A 21,907-nucleotide genomic window follows, 5' to 3' on the forward strand; every position below is an offset into this window, starting at 1 on the left:
ACAACTGCTGCCTTGTCTCCCACCTGCGTATCCACACTGGGGAGAGGCCCTATGAGTGCTCCCAGTGTGGCAAGTGCTTCAGGACCAGCTCTGATCTGATTGTCCACCAAAGGAGCCACACGGGTGAACAGCCCTACGAGTGTGATAAATGCAGCAAGAGGTTTCCAACCAGCTCCAGTCTCCTCCAGCACCAGCACATTCACATAGAGGAGAAGCCCTTCTGTTGTCCCGAGTGTGGGAAGGGCTTCAGGTACAAGTCCAACCTCGTCACCCACCGGCGCATCCACACCAGGGAGAGGCCTTATGAGTGTTCTGAGTGTGGGAAGAGCTTCTCACAGAGCTCACACTTGACCACGCACCAACGGAGGTACCACTAAGGGAAGCCCTGTGAGTGCCTTGAATGTGGGAAGAGCTTCATGTGCCGCTCCAGCTCCGTTCTCCATTACAGGATCCGTGCTGGATGATCCCAGTGTCTCCCAGTGGGCAGAGCCCCAGTGATCTGTGTTGGGAAGACACCTGGCTGGGGGGGCTCCACATTCTCCTGGCTTCCCTTGGGTACCTGGATACATCCACAGACCAACATCACAAATCCATTGTGGAGAGCACATTTGTCGACTTCTGACCCCAGAAAAATATCATTTGTTGCATCTTCTGGTGGCATCAAGCAACACTGGGTGGCCTTGGAGGTCTTCTCCAATAAAAAACCATCGTTTTAATCCTCTCTGGCCAATGCACATCTTCCACATCCAAATGGGAACAGACTGGGGCAAATCCCACGATTTTGGAGACAGTGGGGTGGAAACCCCTCCAAAAAGGGTTCTTCCCACCCAGCCAAGCATGTGGATGCTCTGCCAGCAGGGACACGTAAATCTTTTTGTTTTGGCCTTGAAACAAAAAGGTTTCTGTTCATCCCTTTGAAAGTCCTGAAATTAGAGTAAAAATAAAGATGTTGAAGTAATGCATGGATGGGGAGATGTGGTAGACAATGACACAGGTGAGGTCATGGATGGGGACATGAGGGGACACAGCCTTTCATGGGGACATAGACATGGATGGAGACACAGGCCTAGCTGTGGACATAAGGGGACGTGGACATGGGTGGGGACATGAACTGCAACAGCATCAATGCCACAACCTGTGCCACCACAGTGTCACCTGCACCTCATCTCAGCCATGGCTAAGATGGTTGCCCAATGCACCACATCCCCACTGTCACTACTGCAATATCCCAGCCAAATGTCACCACCCACCAGGGTGGGAGGGTTGTTGACAAGTTGTTGTCAGGGCTTGTTCAGCTGGTGAAAAGCAGTGTGGAAGCAAGTGACAGCCACCAGGGTGTCCCAGGGCCACCACGTTCAGGGGACCCCTGGGGGACAGGGCAAGGATCAGTGCCACGCGGGGTGTCACTAGAGGTGTCCTAGTGGCAGTGTCCCCACAGGTGTGGCGACATTGTCCCCTGCTGTGTGTCCTGGTAGCATTGTGTCCCCTCCCCTCTGTCCCCATCCTCCACCATGGTTCCCTGTCACCCCTCTGTGTGTCTCAGTCCCCTTCCATGTGCCCCTGTCTCTCGTCCTGTGTTCCTGTCACCCACCCCCAGCGTGGCCTAAGTACCTGAGGTCCCAGGCCCGTGTCCTTCAGGGTGTCCCCATGTCCCTCAGGATGTTTCTGTGGCTGCTCCTGGCACTGAGTGTCTGCACTTGCCCCAGCACAGGTAGGGACAAGCCGTGACACCCTGTGACACCCCATGAAAACCTTTCTCCTCTGATTTTGGGTCTTTTCCCCCTATTCTGGATACTTGCTCCCCTATTTTGTGTCTTCCCCTCTTTTGGGTCTTTCCCACTTATTTTGTTTCCTTTCCCCTTATTTTGGTTCCCTTCCTCTTTTTTTGGATCATTTCCTCCCTTTTCCACCCTTTCCCCCATATTCAGGCACCTTCCTGCTTCTGGTACTTTTGTGGATGCCTTTCCCCTCCTCCAGTCCTCTCCCCACCCCTTAGTCCTCCTCACCCCCCCACTGGTTGCCCCCCAGTTGTTGCCCCACACCACATGGACTCGGTGCTCACCATCCTGGACACACTTGAGACTCAGGCCTGGGGCAACTCCCCCAGCACCGCCACGGCCTTGGGGAGGGGGTTGGGGGTCTGCAGCACCCCGGGGTGCTGAGCGGTGCTGGGTGAACGCCCCCCGGCTCTCACTGCAGACCAGTGGCAGCTCCTGGCCGAGCTCCTCCGCCACGACCCGGTGACCCCGGAACTGGGGGCGGTGCTGGCCCCCGACAGCTGCCCAGCTGTTGGTGTCCCAGTGTTCTGCCCTCCTCCAGGAATAAACAACCTCCTGGGACACCCCCCCAAATCTCCCCAAAGGGCATTTGTGGCTTAGCTTTGGAGTCCTTCAAGCTCCAAAAATCTTCCCCTACACCCTCAAAAACTCCCTCTGATGGAGACCCCAGGGGCGAGCTGCCCCCTCTGCGGTCACTGTGAGATGGGGGGACAATGTCCCAGGGGCGGGAGGGCTGCGGACACAGCGAGGGCTGGACTGCGTGGTCCCTCTGCTTCCAGTTCCTGCTCCTCATCCTCTATCCCAGCTCTTCCTCCCACTCCTCCTCCTCTTCCTCCTCATCTTAATCCCTCCACCTCTTCTCCTGCTGTTTCTCCATCACCGCTCCCCCATCCCCACTGCTCCTGCCCCGTTCCTGAGCCCTTGCAGCCCGTGGCAGGAGCAGGGATGGAGCCGGGACAGGTCGGGATGGGCAGCGCGGAGCTCTCGGCTGCTGCCACCCACTGGGGGTGGGGGAAACCCGGCCTGGGGAAAAGGAGAGGGAAACTGGGAAAACTGGGGGACAGCAGATCCAAAGTGGGGCTTGCTGGGGACCCTGGGTGGGAAATTCCATCCCTTTGGACTCTTCCCAGACACCTGGAGATGTTGGAGCAGGGACTGCAGAGATGGGTGAGGGATCCCAAGAGTGGGATTTTGGGGACAGGATCTGTGGGAATGGGAATGTCCTGCTCCTTTCCCAGGGCAGGGTCACACCTGAGCCAGGTGTGCAGGGCAGGACCTTGCCCTGAGCCTTAGCACTGTCCCACCTGCAGTATCTGCTTCCCCTCGGCCTCTTCCTCCTGTGGCCACAAGCCCAGCTTGGTGTTGAAGAGGCTGGGCTGGGGTCATCCCATGGTGGGGGCTGCACACCCCCTCTGCCCCCTCTCCAAATTCCCTCCCGGGGGCTGCAGGAGCTGGGGCAGGAGCCCTGTGGGGAGGGAAAAGGGGGTGACACCAGGATTGGGTTATAGTGGAGTTGTAACTGTGGCCAGGGAAGAGCAGGGTGAGAACATGTGAGAGGAACAATTGTGCACACAGCAGGGCAGGGCAGGAGGAGGGGCAGGAGCTGCTCCAGGGGCTGGAGCTGATTGCCCTGACATTCCATGGTGCAGTCCTGTGCTGAGGCAGCCGGGCCCCTGCAGCCCATGGAGGGCACGGAGTGCAGAGATGCACCTGCAGCGCCTGGAGGAGCCCGTGCCGGAGCAGGGGGATGCCTGAGAGGAGACTGGGACCCCATGAGAAACCTGTGCTGGAGCAGGGACCTGGCAGGGACCTGCAAACCCGTGCAGAGAGGAGCCCACGCTGGAGCAGGGTCCTGGCAGGACTTGTGAGCCCATGCAAGTGTGACCCACGCTGCAGCAGTGAAGAACTGCTGTCCATGAGATGAACTCACCTTGGGGAAGTTCATGGAGAAGCATCTCCAGAAGGAACCTCATGGTGCAGCAGAGCAACCACTCCTCTCCCCGAGCAGCAGGAGAAACAACACGTCATGAACTGACCCTGCACCCACTGAGGCAGGAGGTAGAGCTGGGAAGGAGGGAGAGATGGGCAGAAGGTGTTTTTAAAGCTTTATTTTACTTCTCACTATGCTGCTCTGATTCAATTCATTTAAATTCAATTAATATCTCTAATTTCAAACCTGTTTTTCCCATTATGGCATTTGCTGCGTGATCAGTTCCAGTCCTTATCTCAACCCATGAAGCCTTCATTCTATTTTGTCTCCTGTCCATCTCTGGAGGGGAATGAGAGCAGCTTTGGTGGGTGCCTGGAATCCAGCCAGGGTCATCTGACAACACTTCCTTTCTCTCATCCTTTCTTTCTTTCCAGAGGTCACAGTGCAGAGGTTGAGTGGGGCTTTGATGGGGGCAGTGAAGGTGTTGGGGAGCAGCAGGGACAGGAGCCCCAGGGATGTGGGACAGGCATGAGAGGGGCCCAGGCAGCTGGCAGGGGGCAAGGCCTGTCCCCCTGGGCCAGCAGCAGCCCCGTGCCCTGCCCAAGGCGCTGCCACCAGGGGCTGGGCCCAGAGGCAGGGGGAGACCCCAGTCCCGGGGGCGGCGTTTCTGCCCCGAGCCCCGTCCAGCCCAGCCTGCCCCGAGTGCGCAGTGACCGCTGGCACGGCTGCACTGGACAGCGTGACCTGCTGGGGACACTGAGAGCTGCCCTGGGACACTGCCCTGGGGATGGCACAGGCACCAAACAAACCACAGCCAGCCCCCTCCTTGGGATGGCACAGGCACCAGAGCACAGCACAGCCCCGCTCCTTGGGATGGCTCAGCCCCTGTGAGTGTCCCAAGTGTGGGAAGAGCTTCTCACAGAGCTCTCATTGCACCAGATACCAACGGAGGCACCACTGAGGGAAGCCCTGGGAGTGCCCTGAGTGTGGGAAGAGCTTTGTGCCAGTCTTAGGCTGCAATGCCAGATGTAACCAGAAGTATATATTCTATCACCATCTGTTAAAACCAGGTAGAGCAGTGTTCCTTATCTTTTCCATGACTCATCCCTCATAACTGTGGGGGGATGGGATGTGGGGGAGGGGGGGAATATCCTCTGTTAATAGGCCAGCTGTTAAAGCCAGGTGGAGCTGTTTTCTTTATCTCTTCCAGGACCCACCCTTTGTCCAGCAAGATATCTTCGGTTAATAAGCCACTAAATCTCACTGCAGGACTGATCAAATTACATCCTCAATTTGAGATGCCACCCTCATCCATGAGGAAGAGCCAAAAAAAGTCTGAAAATTTGAAACATCAGAGAAGCCTTTTTCCATTAAATTCCCAGAGGAAGACCAAGTCCATCTTCATCACCACTAGACTTAAAAAAGAAACTACACCTTTCTCCAAAATCATTGTTTCAACAAAACCACATCTGTCACTCCAAGAAAACTATAGTCAGCATTTAATCACACTGCTAACAACACCCTGACCAACAGGGCGTCAGGCTGTATTCTGACTCTATCAGGGTTCTGGTTTCTATACTACTATATTTTTATTTTAATTTTCCTAGAAAACACTGTTATTCCTATTCCCATATGCTGAAGGAAAGCACTGCTTCAGCTAGTGAGAAACCCTCCCCTGCCTCACAGAGGGACAGTCTGATGATGCAGCAGTGGAACCCACAACGTTACAACCCTCCAGGCTCCAGCTGAGCTGCAGGGGCAGGCACAGCCAGCAGCAGTCACCCTTGTAAAAACTAAAAAGTCTAAGATGAAATGAGAGCACCCAGTTAATAAAGATAAGAAAGGAGGGTCCTCACAACCTGTAGGGGAGTCAGAGGTTGAGATTATCACTGATTCCCTGTAGTATAAAAGTCTCTGTAATTTGCAAAAAGACATTGTATGATGGGAGCATAAGGTTTATACAATCTGATTACTTCAGGTCTGGGACCTTTTGGGTACAGGTGTACAACTGGATGGTTCTGAGGCAAGGAATTTGGATCCTTGACCCAGGACTCAGGTGTGGATCAGGTAGTCGTAAGGGAGCCAGACCCCCTTTCCCTCTGGGAGTAGTTTTTAATGAGTGTAAGAGAGAGGTTTGTCCCCAGAGAGAGAGAATGCAGGAGCACCACCATAGAATGCACTGGAAGAGCCTTGAGGAAGGGATCCAGCAGCTGAGAGAAGTGGCAGCACTGGAGGTGCTCTCTGGGAGGGGTGGACAGCAGGACAATGGCCATGACAAAGTCAGGTGCACAGGGCAGATGTGGAATTTCACAAATCTAGGACCATCTCAATATACCACCTTCATTGCAATGATTAATGCTGGTAACAACCAAGAGACTGGGTTCTGTCACCAACAAGCTCAGAAATTACAAGAGTATGATCAACAGCCCGATGCAGACTCATGTCTCTGCTCTGGTTAAGGAACTCAAAGAGGAGTTTAAGAGACGAGGGAGACAAGGGAAGAGATGAGGAAGATCAATGCAGCATGAGTACGAGTCACAGGCCCCAAAGTCAGAGCCCAACACCCCCCAGCTAGGGAGAGAGGGTACACCCCACAAGCTGACCAGTGGTTCTTTTTGCACAACCATGGGGAAAACAGGAAAAGGTGAGATGAGAAACCCACCTCTGTGCTGGCAGCACGGGTGTGTCAACTCAGGGAGGGAAATGTTAACAGAGGGAGCTCCACTAAAGTGAAGGGAGCCTCCCATGACCAAGCTGCCAGGTATTACAGAAAGGAGGATAACCTGTGAGATCCCCTTAAAAGAACCTCTAGTATGTATGCCCAAAAAAGAAATAATAACCAGGGCTAGAGGGGCTCTGCCTCGAGCCAGGGAGAGGCATGGGAAAGCCAGGTCTTTTGGATGGAGTAGATCCAATGCCCTGGCACATCAGAGCCACAGAAACATGAGGCGTTAGTTGATACTGGTTCACAGTGTACCCTAATGGCATCAGGACATGTGGGGGAAGAACCTGTTGCCATTGTTGGGGTGACAAGAGGATCACAGGAAATGACTTTGCTGGAGGCTGAGGTGAGCCTGACTGGGAAGGAGTGGCAGAAACATCCAATTGTGACTGGCCCAGTGTTGCATCTGGTTGTTAATTAGGGTGGTAGCTAATAAAGGAGCAGGAAAGGCCTTTGCAAGGGTTTTATAGAGATGTTTATTTCAGCCACAGATCTGCATCATCCAGAGTTCAGGGAACAAAGGCAATGGGGCTTGTGGGGGCTTCAGGTTTGGTACATGGGATCAGCAGGCGGGGAAAACTTTAGGGGCCAATTACCAGGGGACAGGGGGTGTCCAAGGGTGGGGTTAGGGCAAAAAGGCCAACAGGGGAACAGAGTGGGAGTGACCAAAAGGCTGACAGACAGGGAGAGGGGCACAGGGTTGACCCAGGGAATAAAACAGGGGTTGCTTTCCCTAATTGGGAATGCCTTTGGTCTCCACAGCCCAGATGCTCTGTGTATTCTAGGCACAGACTTTCTCAGGAACAGCTATTACAAAGATCCAAAGGGACTCAGGTGGGCTTTTGGAATAGCTGCTGTAGAGGCAGAGGGCATTAAGCAATTGAACACCTTGCCTGGACGATCAGAAAACCCATCTGCAGTAGGACTCTTGAAGGTAGGAGAGCAACAAGTGCCAATTGCCATCACGATGGTGCACTGCCAGCAGTATCAGATGAATCCAGATGCCATGATCCCCATCCATAAAATTTTGGCTAGAAACCCAAAGGGTGGTCAGTAAAACCCACTCATCCTTCAACAGCCCCAGTTTGCCTGTGGGCAAGTCTGACAGAAAATAGAAATTGACTGTAGGCTATTGTGCCTTGAATGGAGTGACTCCACTGTGGGAGCTAAGACAGAGAGTACCATGGATTTAATTAGCATAAGCAGCTGGATAACCAAGAGGCCTTGGTAAGAACACAGAGAGCTTTGAAGATTGCATGAAGATTGGATCAAGACTGGTGACAGGAAAGAAGACTGAATTAAGTAGAAAAGTTGCAATATGTGTGATGGTTAACCCAATCAATGCACTAAAAAAAAAATACTAGCCTTCCTAAAAATAGTATATAAGCATATGTAGCTCACAGTAAATTTGGATTCTGATCACCAGTCAGTAGTCCCTGTCTCTCTCTCAATAGTTGCTGAGTGCTGCTGTGCCAGACATGCTGGAACTCCAGTACGAGCTGGAGTCCAAGGCAGCAAAGTGGCACCACTGACATTGCAATTTTTCAATGCATTTTTCTCCATTCCTTTGGCAGCAGAGTGCAGGCCTCAGTTTGCTTTCACCTGGAGGGGTGTCCAGCACACCTGGAACCCACTGCCCCAGGGCTGGAAACACAGCCCCACCATCTGCCATAAACTAACCCAAACTGCACTAGAAAGGGGAAAAGCTCCAAAACATCTACAGTATACCAGTAACATCATTGTGTGGACAAACACAGCAATAAAAGTGTGTGAGAAAGGAGAGAAGATCATCCAGATTCTGCAGGAAGCTGGCTTCACCATCAAGAAGAGCAAAGCCAAGGGACCTGCCCGAGAGATCCAGTTCCTGGCAGTGAAGTAGCAGGATTGATGGCGTCAGATTCCCTCTGAAGTTATCAATAAGATCACTGCAATATCTCCACCAACCAGCAAGAAGGAAACACAAGCTTTCCTAGGCACCATAGGATTTTAGAGAATGCACATTCCTGAGTACAGCCAGACTGTGAGCCCTCTCTACCTGGTTACCTTAGAGAAGAACAATTCCAACTCCAGCTCTGAACAGTAACAAGCCTTTGCCCACATTAAGCAGAAAATCGCTCATACAGTAGCCTTTAGCCCAGTCAGGACAGGACCAAAAGTGAGGAATGTGCTTTACACTGCAGCCAGGAACAATGGCTTGTCCTGGAGCCTTTAGCAGAAGGTGCCTGGGGAGACTCGAGGCTGAGCACTAGAATTCTAGAGTCAAAGTTACAGAAAGGCCGAAGCCAACTACACTCCCAAAAAAATAAGAAAGTTCAATCCACCTCAAAAGTAATTAGTACAAAAGCACAACTCCTCTTGGCACCCCAACTACCCCGGTTCTGGAGTGGATGTTTAAAGAAAAGGATCCCTCTACCCACCACACCACCAACACTACATAGAATAAATGGATTGCCTTCATCACACAGTGAGCCTGTATTGGAAATCCGAATTGCCCTGAAATTTTAAAAATAATTACAAACTGGCCACAAGATTAAAACTTTAGTCTCACTAACAAAAAGGAGCAGAAACAAGTAACCCAGGCTAAAAAGCTCCACCATACAACCAACTACCAGCACAAGAAACACGCTGTGCTCTTGTCACTGACAGTTTCTGTCTCATGGTTGAGATGAACCAGAAGTGGAAAGTGGCCGCAGGGAGCCCCACACGACGAGTCACACAAGCTACTGAAGGAGAAGGTGAATCAAGTGCACTTGCTGAACTCAAAGCCATTCAGCTGGCCCTGGACACTGCTGAAAGAGAGAACTGGCCAAAGCTCTACCTTTATACTGATCATAAATAGTAACCAATGCTCTGTGGAGTGAGCTAGAAAGGTAAAAAAAGGCCAGCTAGCAACATAAAGGAAAACCAATTGAGGCTGCTGATGAGTGGAAAAACATTGCCACTCAGACAAACTATCTGTAAAAGTCCATTTTGTAGATAGGCATGTCCCCAAAAGGTAGGTAATAAAAAACACCAAAAGAACAAACAAGTAGATCAAGCTGCAAAAATAGAGATGGCACAAAAAAATTTAAATTACAAACATAGGGGAGAGTTGTTTCTTACTCAATAGGCCCATAATGCCTCAAGCCATCAAGGCAAAAATGCCACCTCTAAGTAGGCACAAAACTGAAAAGTAGATTTAACCATAAATAGAATTTCTCAAGTTATCCATAACTGTAAGACATGTGCTAAAATCAAGCAAGCCAAGCCGATAAAGCCTCTCTAATATGGGGGGCAGTATTCCAAATATAAGTATAAAGAAGCCCAGCAAATGAACTACATCACACTGCCTCAAACCCCCCAAGGCAAGTGCTACGTGATCACAATTGTAGAAGCCACCACTAGATCATTAGAAACCCACCCTGTACCTCACACTACTACTCAAAACACCGTCTGAAGCCCAAAAAAGCAAGTCCTATAAAGACACAGCACCCCTGAGAGAATCGTCAGACAACAGGACCCATTTCAAGAACAGTCTTAGAAACACCTCAGCCAAAAACCAGGATATTGAATAAATATATAATATCCCTTATCACACACCAGCTGCCAGGAAAGTTGAACAGTACAACAGACTACTTAAAATTACCCTAAAGGCACTTGGTGGGGAGGCCTTCAAAAATTGAGAAATGAACTTAACAGAAGCCACCTAAACAGTCAACACCTGAGAGTCCATCACTCAAGCAAGTCCTGCCCAGTCTGAAGCCTTGCACACAGTGGAAGGGGATAAAGTCCCTGTAGTACATAAAAAAGGTATTTTAAGGCTGTTTAGATTAGTCTAACCTCAAGCAAAGGCATAACCTACCTAAATAAAATCCAAAATTTGAAACATCAGAGCAACCTTTTCCCACTAAATTCCCAGTGGAAGACCAGGACCATCTTCATCACCACTAGACCTTAAAAAAGAAACTACACCTTTCTCCAAAATCATGTTTCAACAAACCACATCTGTCACTCCAGGAAAGCTGTAGTCAGCATTTAATCACACTGCTAGCAACACCCTGACCAACAGGGCGTTAGGTTGTATTACAACTATGTCACTGTTTTGCTTGTTGTATTACTATATTTTTATTTTTATTTTCCCAAGGAATAACTGTTATTCCAATTCCCATCTTTGCCTGAGAGCTCATTAATTTCAAAGTTACATTAATTTAGAGGGAGGGAGTTTACATTTTCTGTTTCAAGAGAGGCTCCTGCCCTCCTTAGCAGACACCTGTCTTTCAAACCAAGACACTGCACTGCTCCATCTCCACCCCCACGGCAGGATGATCCCCAGTGACCCCCAGTGGGCAGAGCCCCAGTGGTCCCAGGTGATCCATGTTGGGAAGACACCTGGCTGGGGCTCCACATCCTCCTGGCTCCCCGTGGCCTTTTCTTTCTGGATTTTCTTTGCCCTTCCCAAACACACAAAACTGGGGTAAAAATAAATAAGTTGAACTAAGATGTGGAAGGGGACATGGGGGGATCTTCCCAGGGATAAGAGAGATGCTGGGTCCGAGGGAGTTGAGGGTTCCTGGGAGGGACTGGGGGGTTGCACAGGGCTTTGGGCACCCCAGTCCCAGCAGCTCCAGCTGCACTGGGAGATCCTGGTGGATGTTCTGGGACAGTTGATCAAGGACCCCCTGCCCTGGAACTGTCCCCATGTCCCCCTGCCCATTCCCCTGTCACCTCACTCCCAGTCCCATCCTGCTCCCATTCCAGTCTGGATCCCATTCCCTCTTTCATTCCCTGTCCCATATTCTGTTTGGTTGCCTTTCCCATATTTCCAGGTCCATATTCCTTGTCCTGTTCCTATTCTCATATTCCCATATTCCTATTCTCTCATTCCCATACTTCCATTTCTATAATCCCTGTCCCATTTCATAGTTCCCACTCCCAGTTCTACTCCCGTATTCCCATTTCCAATCCTGGTCCCATCTTCCTAATCCTCATCCCATATTCTCTCTCTGGTTGCTGTTTTCACATTCACCGTCCCATTCCATGTTCCTTTGGGCATTGCTCAGGGCCCCCAGCTGGCCCCAGCAGCCCATCCTGCCAGCAGCCCTGGGCTCAGAGCCCTCCCTCCTGCTGGGGCCGTGCAGGGGCCACGGGCCTGCCCCAGGCTCCTGTTCTGCCCCAGGAGCAAGGCTGCAGCTCCAGCCTTTGTGCCCTGGGCCGCAGCAGCCCAGGGCAGGCCCAGCTGCAGAGCTCCCAGCCCCGATGGGTTCCACTAGAACACTGCTGAACACTGATCCCCATCCCAGATTCTCTCTCCGCTTGCTGGTTGCACACTCCCTGTCCTGTTCCCATATTCCCATCCCAGCTCCCATTCCCGGTCTCTATCCCCATTCCAGGCCCCGTTCCCGGTACCTCTGCCGTATTCTCGGCCCTGTCCCTACTCCCGGTCCCTGTTCCCTCCTACCAGACGCCGCCGCCATCGCTCTGGCTCCCCTCGGCTCTCACATGACCGGGAAAACCGCGCGCTGCTCGAGCCCACCAATCACAGCGCGCGATCGCTCCTTTATTTGCATAACCACGCCCTTGTGCTTGGCCCCGCCCACCGCCGCCTGTAGCCGCGTCCCGGCGCTCCTTGCTCTCAATGCTCCCAGTAAGAGCGGTACTGGGGGGGAAAGCGCTCCCAATTCCTTCCCAGGGCTCTCAGGATCGCCTGCGGTGCTCCCAGTACCGCTCCCAGTGCTCCCACTATCATTCCCATCGCCGCGCGGGGCGAGGCCGCTTTGGAACCTCCCAGAGCAGAGCGCGGCTGCTTTTGGGTGTCGACACCTGCCCGGGCCGAGCGGGGAACGGAGGGGGAGCGGGAGGAAGAGGAGGAGAGGGAGGAAAAGCAGGGACCCAGGAGAAGCAAGAGCAGGAGCAGGAACAGAAAGAGGGGGAGTGGGGGGAAAAGGAGGAGCCGCAGAACCTCGCGCGTAGCCCGGCCGCCCCCTCAGGCGGCAGCTCAGCGGGTACGGCAGCATCGGCCCTCCCCTGGGAGAGGAGGTTAGCGGGGAGGGGGCGCTGGCCACAAATCCATCGCGGGACTCTAGGGGACGGCTTTTTCCAGGGCAGGGGATGTTTGGATCTTGCAGGAGCCAAAAGCTGAGCTGGAAATGCCCCTGAATGGATCGTGCCGGGTCGCTTTTTACCGGCGGGGAGGGGGCGATATCGGCTGTGGGGGTCCCCGGGAGAGCTGGAGGGGAAGGCGGGAGCCCCGGAGCGGGGAGAGCGCAGAGGGGCGATCCCGGAGCCGAGGGACCCCTGGCAGCCTGGAGGGGTGCGGGAGGTTGGTGATGAGCGGGCTCCGGGTCCCTGAGGCTCAAAGGGGCCGAGCACTTGGTCAGCGGGACCATAGAACCCAACACGCTCAGCCCTTGTTTTCCCCCCCAAACCAGGATTTCCCATTCCCAAACCTTGGCCGAAGGAGGAAGACGAAGCCGTGAGGAAGATGGTCCGGGAACCCGAGGCAGGTGAGCAGAAAGTCACTGCCTCTTTCCCCCTCTGTCCTGCTTCATCTCCCAGCCCAGCACGGCCCCGGCTGCAGGACAGCCCCGCTGTGTGCGCTGTCCTGACGGGGACGCAATGGGGGAATCTCCTTCCCTCTGGTACGAAGGCAAATCCCATCCTCTCCTTGTCCTTCCTCGCCCAGACAAGGAGCAGAGGATGGAGACTAGGGAGGACAAATCCCCGCAGCAGTGTGTCCTCAACTGTCCCCCCGTACTACATGGACTCGGTGCTCGCCATCCTGGATGCCCTCGTGTCCCTGCCCCGGGCCTGTGGATCTCCACTTCCAAGAGATTCAGAGTTGGCCCGGCTGCCAGGGGACACTGGCACTCCAGGTTCGGGTGGCCTGGTGATGTTGGTGGGAGGGGGTTTGGTGTCATCTTCGGACCGAATGTGGGTCTTGTCCACTCTGCAGTGAAGAGCAGCCAGGGCCAGGGAGCCTGGGATGGACACCAGAGCCATGGATCCCATTCTGGATGGACACTGGTCTGGATAGATATCAGAGCCATGGATCCCATTCTGGATGGACACTGATCCAGATGGACACCAGAGCCATGAATCTGCAACGTGGTGGGTGCGGGGTTGTGCAGAATCCTCAGGGGGATGATGGGGGGTGGAAGTGGCCAGGGCTGACCCCAAAAATGCTGTCACCTGCCGTCCTGTAGGATGTGGGCCATGCCCTGCTTTGGGGCACTGGTGACAAACTGGTGGGTGGCGGTGACAAAAAGCGCAGGTGCCACCTCGGAGATGGCACAGCGAGGGGGTCCTGTGCACCAAGCCCCCGCCCCTGAGGGTGACAAAGGGGGATCAGTGGCGTTCCTGAGGGGAGTCCCCCTGTGCCCGCGGCATGGGTTGGGGGGCACCCATCACCCTGTCCCCCTGTCACTCTGTTCCTCTGTCACCAGAAGGGGTGGGGCCTCAGGGGGGCTGGTGTGGGCACTCACTGGGTGGGGACCTCTTCCCTGGGTGGGCAGGGACATCTCGAGAATTTGGGACTCCACAAATTAGGACCCTTCAAGGTGGGGATGCCAGGCTGGGAGTGCACCCCCACCACCCCCGAATCCACCCCATGGACCTCTCCAAATTATTTTCTCTATCTCATCATTCCAAATTCAGCCCCCTCAAATGCCTCCCCTGTTCCATTGACCCCAAATCCAAGCCCAAAATTCTTCTCCCCATCCCACCACCCCCAAATCCAACCCCTGGACCTTCCAAAATGACTCCCTCCATCCCACCGCCATGTAATGCAGCCCCTGGACCTCCTAAAATGGACCCCCCCCCACCACACATGGAGGTGGAAGCCCCGCCGGACACTCCCGAGCCCCCTGCCCTACCGAAGACCTGCAAATGGCACACCGTGACCACTGCCACACCCAGAAGGACTCTGAAAGGGATGGGGGATCCCCGGGGAGCCGGGCTGGGTGCGGCTGCAGGGCTGGAAACGCTCCTACAGCCACTCTGACACCGACAGCAACAGGGCTGGTGACAGGGGTGTCCCCAAGGCCAGCATGTGCTGGTCACTGTTCCAGAGGGCATTTTCCACCCCTCCAAGGCACCCAAGAAGCCACGGGGATGTGAGGGGATGAGGCCACATGAATTTCAGCAGTACCTGCACTCCGTGGGCAGGAGGAGTAGACGTGCTGTCCCCGGGGCAGGTGAGAGGGTACAAGGGTGGGAGAGTGGGGGAAATTTTGGGGTGATGGGTGGGGGCTGATGATTTTTGGGGTGATTACAATGGGTGGGGGATGATGAGGATGATTTTGGGGGTGGTGGGTGATGGGATGATGATGATAGGTGGGGTTGATGAATTTTGGAGTGATGATGGGTGGGTGGTGATGATGATGGTGGGTGGGGGGTGATGAATTTCGGGGTGACAAGGATGGCTGAGGGGTGATGGGGATGGTTTGGGGTCATGGTTTGGGGAAGTGATGACTTTTAGGGTGATGATGATGATGGTTGGGAGGTGATGGATTTTGGGGCATGGGGTGGGAGGTGCTGGCCTGGCACAGCCACCTGGAGTGCCTTGTCCCCTCCTCGTCACTCCCATGTCCCCACATGTCCCCAGGGGACAGTGGCACCGGGCCAGGTCCTGCGGCTCCGGCACCAGGACCCAGCCAAACTGACTTGGCACTTGTGGGGCCACCCATGGGGTGGGCATGGAGCCACCCTAGCCTAGCCCCACACCTGGCCTGTCACTGTCACACTGCCACACCTGCCAGCATTTGCAACCCATGGACACGTGTCCCCTGGCCCTGCCATGCTCGTGGTGGCACCTCCATGAGCATCACGACACCTGTGGTGCCACCTCCATGGCCACCTTGGTGTCATCATACCCATGGTGGCTGCTCCATAGCCACATGTGCCCTTGTGTCACCACAGTCATGGTAGCACCTCTTTGGCCATGTGTCCCCTCGTGGTTGGACCTCCATGGATGCCTGTCCCCTGGTGTCACCACATCCTTTGTGGCACCTCCATGGCCACCTGTCCCCCATCCTAGCACCCCTGGTGGCACGGCCAGGCCACATGTCCTCTGTCACTGCCACACCCCTCGTGGGTGGCAGGCACACAGGGGGCACCCCTGCCCTGTTCTGTCCCCTCCCATGGCCAGGGCACACCATGGCCCCTGCCGAGCAGCCCTGTAAATGGCCTCTGTTACAAGCAGCCAGTAAGGAAGGGCAGGGAATTGTTATCGTGACACTTAAATGCAGTTTATTTCTTTTGTTCATCCAAAGAAGTTGAGGGATATTGTAGGTGCTGTACTTAGGAGGAGTGGAATGACTGAGTTCACCAGGCTGGAACAGCTTTATTCTTGAGTGAAAGCTGAGTGCTGGATGTTGAAGTAATTTCAGAGAAGCTCAGAATCTGCTGAGTTGGAAGGACTCCATCAGGATCATTGAGTCCAACTCCTGTCCCTGCACAGAACACCACAATTCCACCGTGAGCCTGAGAGCACTGTCCAAATGCTTCTTGTCCCAAGACAGACTTGGGGCTGGGACTGACCGCTTCCCTGGGGACCCTGTTCAATTGCTCAAGCTCCCTCTAGGTGAAAAACTTTTCCCTGATATCCAACCTAAGCCTCCCTGACTCAGCTCCAGCCATTTCCTTGAGTCCTGTCCCTGCTCATGAGAGTGAAGAGATTGGTGCTGGTCCCTGCACTGCCCCTTGGGAAGATGTTGAAGAGCTCAGTGAGGTCTGACCTGAGTCTCCTCCTCTCCAGCTGAACAAACCAAGCTGGTCCTCACAGAGCCCCTGCAGATCCTTCCCCATCCTAGTGACCTCCTCTGGACACTGTGCAATGGCTTCATGTCTTTTCTATGTTGTGTTGTCACTCAAGGTGAGGCCACCCCAGTGCAGAGCAGAGTGTGACAATCCCCTCCCTGGCCCAGCTGCTGGTGCTGGGCCTGCTGCCCCAGGACACGGTGGCACTTTGGGCTGCCAGGGCACTGCTGACTCATGTTCAACTTGCCCTTGGCCAGGACCCCCAGGTGCCTCCCTGCAGCTGCTCTCCAGCCTCTCCTTCCAGTCCATACACCAAGGCAGGGGTGCCCCATCCCAGGGGCAGAATCTGACACTGCCCTTGTTGAACTCCACACAGTTGGTGATTGCCCATCTCTAGTTGTGAGGTCTCTCTCAGAGCCTCTCTGCCCTCCAGGCAGGTGACAGCTCCTCCCAATTTAGTGCCATCAGTTAATTTACTGACTATCCCTTCAACTCCCATGTTCAGGTCCTTAAGGAGGATGTTGAAGCTGGGGGGCTGACAGGGCTGACAGTGGTGCCCTGCAGAACCCACTGGTGACCACTGCCAGTGTAGTGTCACCCCAGTCACTGCCACCCGTGGTGCCTGAGCCCTGAGCCAGCTGCTCACCCATCCCACAGTGTGTTTATCCAGCTGTGTGCTGGACACTTTGTCCAGAAGCATTCTGGGAGACTCGGTACCAAAAGCTTTGCTGAAATCCAGAAAGATTCCATCTGCTGGCTTTCCTGCATCAGCCGAGTGGGTTTTACCCTGTCATAGAAGGAAATCAGACTTCACAAGCAGGACCTTCCCCTCATGAAGCCTCACTGACTCTGACTGATGCCTGTATTGTCCTCCAGGTGTATTTCAGTACTTCCCAGAATAAATTCTCCATGATTTTATTGGGTATTGAAGTGAGACTGACTGGCCTGGAGTGTCTGAGGTTCTCCTTCTTGCCCTCCTTGCCAACTGGGACAACATTTGCCAGCGTCCAGCCAGCTGGTACCCCTCAAATCCCAAATGTGAGCTCTGTGTTTGCTCTGACTTCTCCAGGGGAAGCAACCTGCTCACACCTGCATGTCTGAGCTTCTATTCTCCTCAGGCAAACCCATTCTGAGGGCAGTAATGGTTAAAAGAATAATTAAAAATATTTCCCAATTACACGCACAAAGTCACTGCAGATAAAGCAATCTGTTCAAAAGCTCTTTAAGGTGGGACTCACAGGGCACAAGTGAACTGCCACGATAGTCAGGTTGGGAAAAAAAGTCTTAATCATGTCTGTATTTAGTGCAAAATCCCAGCTTCAGGGGAAGTTGAGGAATGTGTTATTCCAGAGGGAATTGTCTTAAGTGGACATGCTGTACTTGTTGTTCTTTGCTAAGTAAAATATGGAGTCTGTCACATTCTGCTGTTTAAGTTAAATTGTCTGGTTACATTTCATGGATTTTGGTGGCCCGGAAACAGTTTGGTGCCATTTTGTGAGCATTTTCTACCTTGTGCATTTCTGTTCTGTGTTTAAGGAACTGTCTCCCATAGAGAATTTTTCCTGTAGAAAGCAGGAGTTCTTTATTTGGTTGGATATGTGGGGCATAACTCCACCAAGCTCACTCACTGATAATAGAAAATGCTTCTGTTTCTATCCTCTATTCTATATACATATTCACCAATTTTCCTGGAATAAACTTACATATGATAATCTTTTCCCCCAAAATCAATATCATGTTTTCTCTTCCCTTTCCACACACGTTCTTTTGTCCTGGTCCTCTTTGGTGGTCCCTGGTGGTTGGCAGCCTCAGAATCACACCTGAGCTGGTCAAAGTTGGCACAACTGGACTGGTTGCTTTCCAGTTCTTCCTACAGAAAAAGCATTGTGCAGTTCCATAGGCCAGTGGGGTTTTTGAAAACAAGCATTGTATTAACCTGATGCCTTTTCCAGGGCTTCCTAAAAACAGAGGCCAGACAAAATTAAGGGAATAAAAAGCAGTTGCATTTACTGAAGGGCCTTCAGGTAAATCTCAGGCAGACAAAGCCCCACCAGGGAATACACCCAAAAATGGTCAGAAATCTTTACTGGAAACAAAGGAAAACCAGGAGAACCTCAGTCAATAACCACTGGTCAGGAAAATTCAGGGGGAGCCATGTGGGGGTTTGAACTCAGGGGGATCCTGCTGGGGTTGGGCAGCCCCTGCAGCATCTCTTCAAACACCCCCAGGCTTGGGGGCCTTGGTGTCCTCACCCCCCACCTCCATTCTGGGGTCTGAGGAACTCGGGGTGTCCCTGTTCCCCATCCCTGTGCTCCAGGTGATCTCAGGGTGTTCTCCAGGTTGGGAGTGGCCAAAGCAGCCACAGGGTTTGGGGCTTGGGCTCTGCAGGAAATTTTGTGTCTCCGCTTTGGTGCCACGTCTGGGACTCCAGGTCCTTGGCACGTGAGATTTCCCAGAGTCGGTGGTGGGAAAACCTGGGTTTAGGTGGGAAAACCTGGGTTTAGGTGGAAAAGCTGGGTTTAAGTGTTGCCTTTGGACAGCGGGTGAAACATTGGGAATTCTGGTGCTGACAGGGGTTCTGCAGCTTCCCCAGAAATTTATCTTTGTTCTGCCCTCTATAAATCAGAAAGAGCCACGGTCAGTTTGGGGTGAGCCCAAGACTCAAGAGAGATGGAAAAGATGTGAGAGAACCCAGACGCTGACTGGGAACACTGGGAGTGAAATGGAAGCACTGGGAGTGAATGTCACTTCCAGAGTGATGTGGGGATAGCACTGGAAGCACTGGGGGAGACAAGGGGTGAAACTGGGATGATGCTGCAGGGAGCAACACTGAGTACACCAGGAGTGAACTGAGAGTCAGCTGGGAGCACTGGTTGGAACTGGGAGCACACAGGGGAACCAGGGTGTCCTACTGGGAGCACTGGTTGGAACTGGGAGCACACAGGGGAACCAGGGTGTCCTGCTGGGAGCACTGGTTGGAACTGGGAGCACTGAGGTGAGGTGCTGGAGCACTGGGAGGGGGCACTGGGAGCATTGTGTCTCATTTACTTGAGTCCAGCTCCCCCCTGGCTGGGCAGGCGGGGAGGGATCGGGGTGTCCCCGCAGTTTTCGAGTCTCCCCAAGCAGTGAGAGTTTGATTGACAGCTGTGGAGGAAGGGGTGGGGGGATGCAGGGGGCTGTCCATATGGGGGATTTGGGGTGTGCTGGGTACAGAAGTGGCCCCCAGGAATGAGGGAACCCAGGAATGAGTGATCCGGAGCTCCCTGAGCTCCCCATTCCCGGACACGAGACCCTCCTGAATCTCTGTTCCTGGGCACAGAGACCCCTTGCACTCCCTTCCCTGCCACCAGGACGCCACAGAACACCCTTATCCTGAACCAAGACCCCCCCTGAATGCCCTCATCCTCAACCGAGACCCTGCTGAATGCCCTTATCCTGAATGGACACCCCCCCGAATGCCCTTATCCTGAACTGAGACCCCCCTGAACACCATTATCTGGAAATGAGACCCCCCTGAACGCCCTTATCCTGAACTGAAACCCCCCTGAACGTCCTTATCCTGAATGGAGACCCCCCCTGAACGCCCTTATCCTGAACTGAGACCCCCCTGAACGCCCTTATCCTGAACTGAAACCCCCCTGAATGCCCTTATCCTGAATGGAGAACCCCCCTGAACGCCCTTATCCTGAACTGAGACTCCTCCTGAACACCATTATCCAGAAATGAGACCCCCCTGAACGTCCTTATCCTGAATGGAGACCCCCCCTGAACGCCCTTATCCTGAACTGAGACCCCTCTGGAAGCTCCTATCCTGAACTGAGACCCCCCTGAATGTCCTTATCCTGAACTGAGACCCCCCCTGAATGCCCTTATCCTGAACTGAGACCCCTCTGGAAGCTCCTATCCTGAACTGAGACCCCCCTGAATGTCCTTATCCTGAACTGAGACCCCCCCTGAATGCCCTTATCCTCAACAGGGACCACCATTAACCCCCTTATGCTGAACCAGGACTCCCCTGAACCCTCTTATCCTGAACTGGGACCCAAAATGGGGAGGTTTTTCGGGAGGTAAATGATAAACAGTACATAGAGGCATTTTAAGTTTAGTGTTAACAGCTGTTCAAATGGAGGGTGAACTTAGTGAAGAAATAATAAATCAAGTGTTTCCTGGAGTGTGGACTTCTAATGTACCAGGGAGGACAAAAACTGCACCTCCTATAGTAATTAAACCGAAGGAAGGAAAACAACCAGTTCAAATTAAACAGTACCCCTTGAAAAGAGAGGACAGGGAAGGAATTAGCCCGATAGTTGAAAACTTTCTGCAATTAGGGTTGTTAAAAGAATGTCAGTCCAAGTTCAGTACTCCCATCTTACCGATCCAAAAATCTGGTGGGTCATATCGGATAGTACAGGATCTAAAGGCTGTTAACAAAATAACTGAAGATCTCTATCCCGTGGTGTCTTGGTTTGGAGGATAGGTGTCTGCAAAGAAAAGCAGGAGCTTCCTTTTTAAATGGAGAATGTGAACCCACTGCCTCCAAATTATTGTAATTTTGGATTTAAGGGGCTCTAAGGCAAACATGCAAGAAATAAGAATAACCATTCTTTATTAGGAAAATTAAAATAGAAATACAGTATTACAAAGAACAAACCTAGAAACACTGACAAAGTCAGAATACAATCTGACACCCTGTCAATCAGAGTGATGGTAGCAGTCCCATTCAGTGGTGGCTGCATCCTCCTGCAGTGGCACATGTGGTTCAGCTGGAGTAGTGCTCCTGTAGAAGGTGCAGTTTTCCTCTGAAGGTCCAGAGATAATGTGGAAAGATTCAGTTTTCCTTTGGAGTCCAGTGGAAAAAGGGCTACCTTGGTGTCCCAAAATCTCAGTTTTTATCTTGGTGGGAAAAGCTTGGCCCCTCCTCATGGCTGGAGCATCTCCCAGTGGGATGATGTAATTTTGTCAGTCATGCACTGGGACTCAATGGGCCATTAACAGAAGATACCTCCCTGGAGGGAGAATGGGTGGTGAAAAGATAAAGGTAACTGACCCACCTGGTTTTAACAGGTGGCCCAGTAGCAGATACTATCTCCCATGGAGATAAGGATCGCTGCCCCACCTGGTCTCAACAGATGGTGATCGATTACATACTTTTGGTCTCATCCTGTATTGCAACCCAAGATGTAGTAGCAAATCCATACACTTTACTAATGTGCTTAAGATCAGAGCTAGCTTGCTTTACTGTTTTAGACTTGAAAGATGCCTTCTTTTGCCTCCCTCTCCATGAGGGCAGCCAGAAAAATCTTTACATTTGAATGGGAAAACCCTAAAAGCAGGTGCAAATCCCAGTTCATGTGGACAGTGTTGCCTCAGGGATTTAAAAACTCTCCTACCCTGTTTGGAGAACAACTTGCCAAAGATTTGGAATCCTGGGAGGCTCCCCCAGAAGAAGGAAAGCTGCTGCAGTATGCAGATGATCTCCTCATAGCCACCCGATCTCCTCATGGCCACCCAGATGAAAGAGGCATGTGTAGCCTGGACAGTAAGCCTCCTAAACTTTCTAGGACTTCAAGGATACAGGGTATCAAAGAAAAAGACACAGGTAGTGAACCAAAAGATAATTTATCTGGGTTATGAAATTAGCACAGGACAACAGACTCTAGGGCAAGATGGCAAGGAAGCAATATGTCAAACCCCCAAAACGTCACACAGCAAAGGAACTGTGGACATTCTGAGGAATGACAG

At 52.7% G+C, this 21,907-nt stretch overlaps 2 long non-coding RNA genes across 2 annotated transcripts; one reads left to right on the plus strand and one right to left on the minus strand.

The window, feature by feature from the left end:
* Positions 1-374: 374 nt before the first annotated feature.
* Positions 375-11,901, minus strand: LOC306815596. The gene is made up of 3 exons (XR_013777424.1): positions 11,816-11,901; positions 3,709-3,842; positions 375-923 (listed from the first exon to the last, which is right to left on the minus strand). It is a non-coding gene; the product is annotated as an uncharacterized lncRNA (long non-coding RNA).
* A 1,508-nt stretch (positions 11,902-13,409) lies between these two features.
* On the plus strand, positions 13,410-16,171 carry LOC306815595. The gene is made up of 3 exons (XR_013777423.1): positions 13,410-13,516; positions 14,499-14,601; positions 15,679-16,171. It is a non-coding gene; the product is annotated as an uncharacterized lncRNA (long non-coding RNA).
* The last annotated feature ends 5,736 nt before the right edge of the window (positions 16,172-21,907 follow it).

This window comes from Erithacus rubecula, assembly GCF_903797595.1.
Source record: "Erithacus rubecula genome assembly, contig: scaffold_168_arrow_ctg1, whole genome shotgun sequence".
Taxonomy (NCBI): domain Eukaryota; kingdom Metazoa; phylum Chordata; class Aves; order Passeriformes; family Muscicapidae; genus Erithacus; species Erithacus rubecula.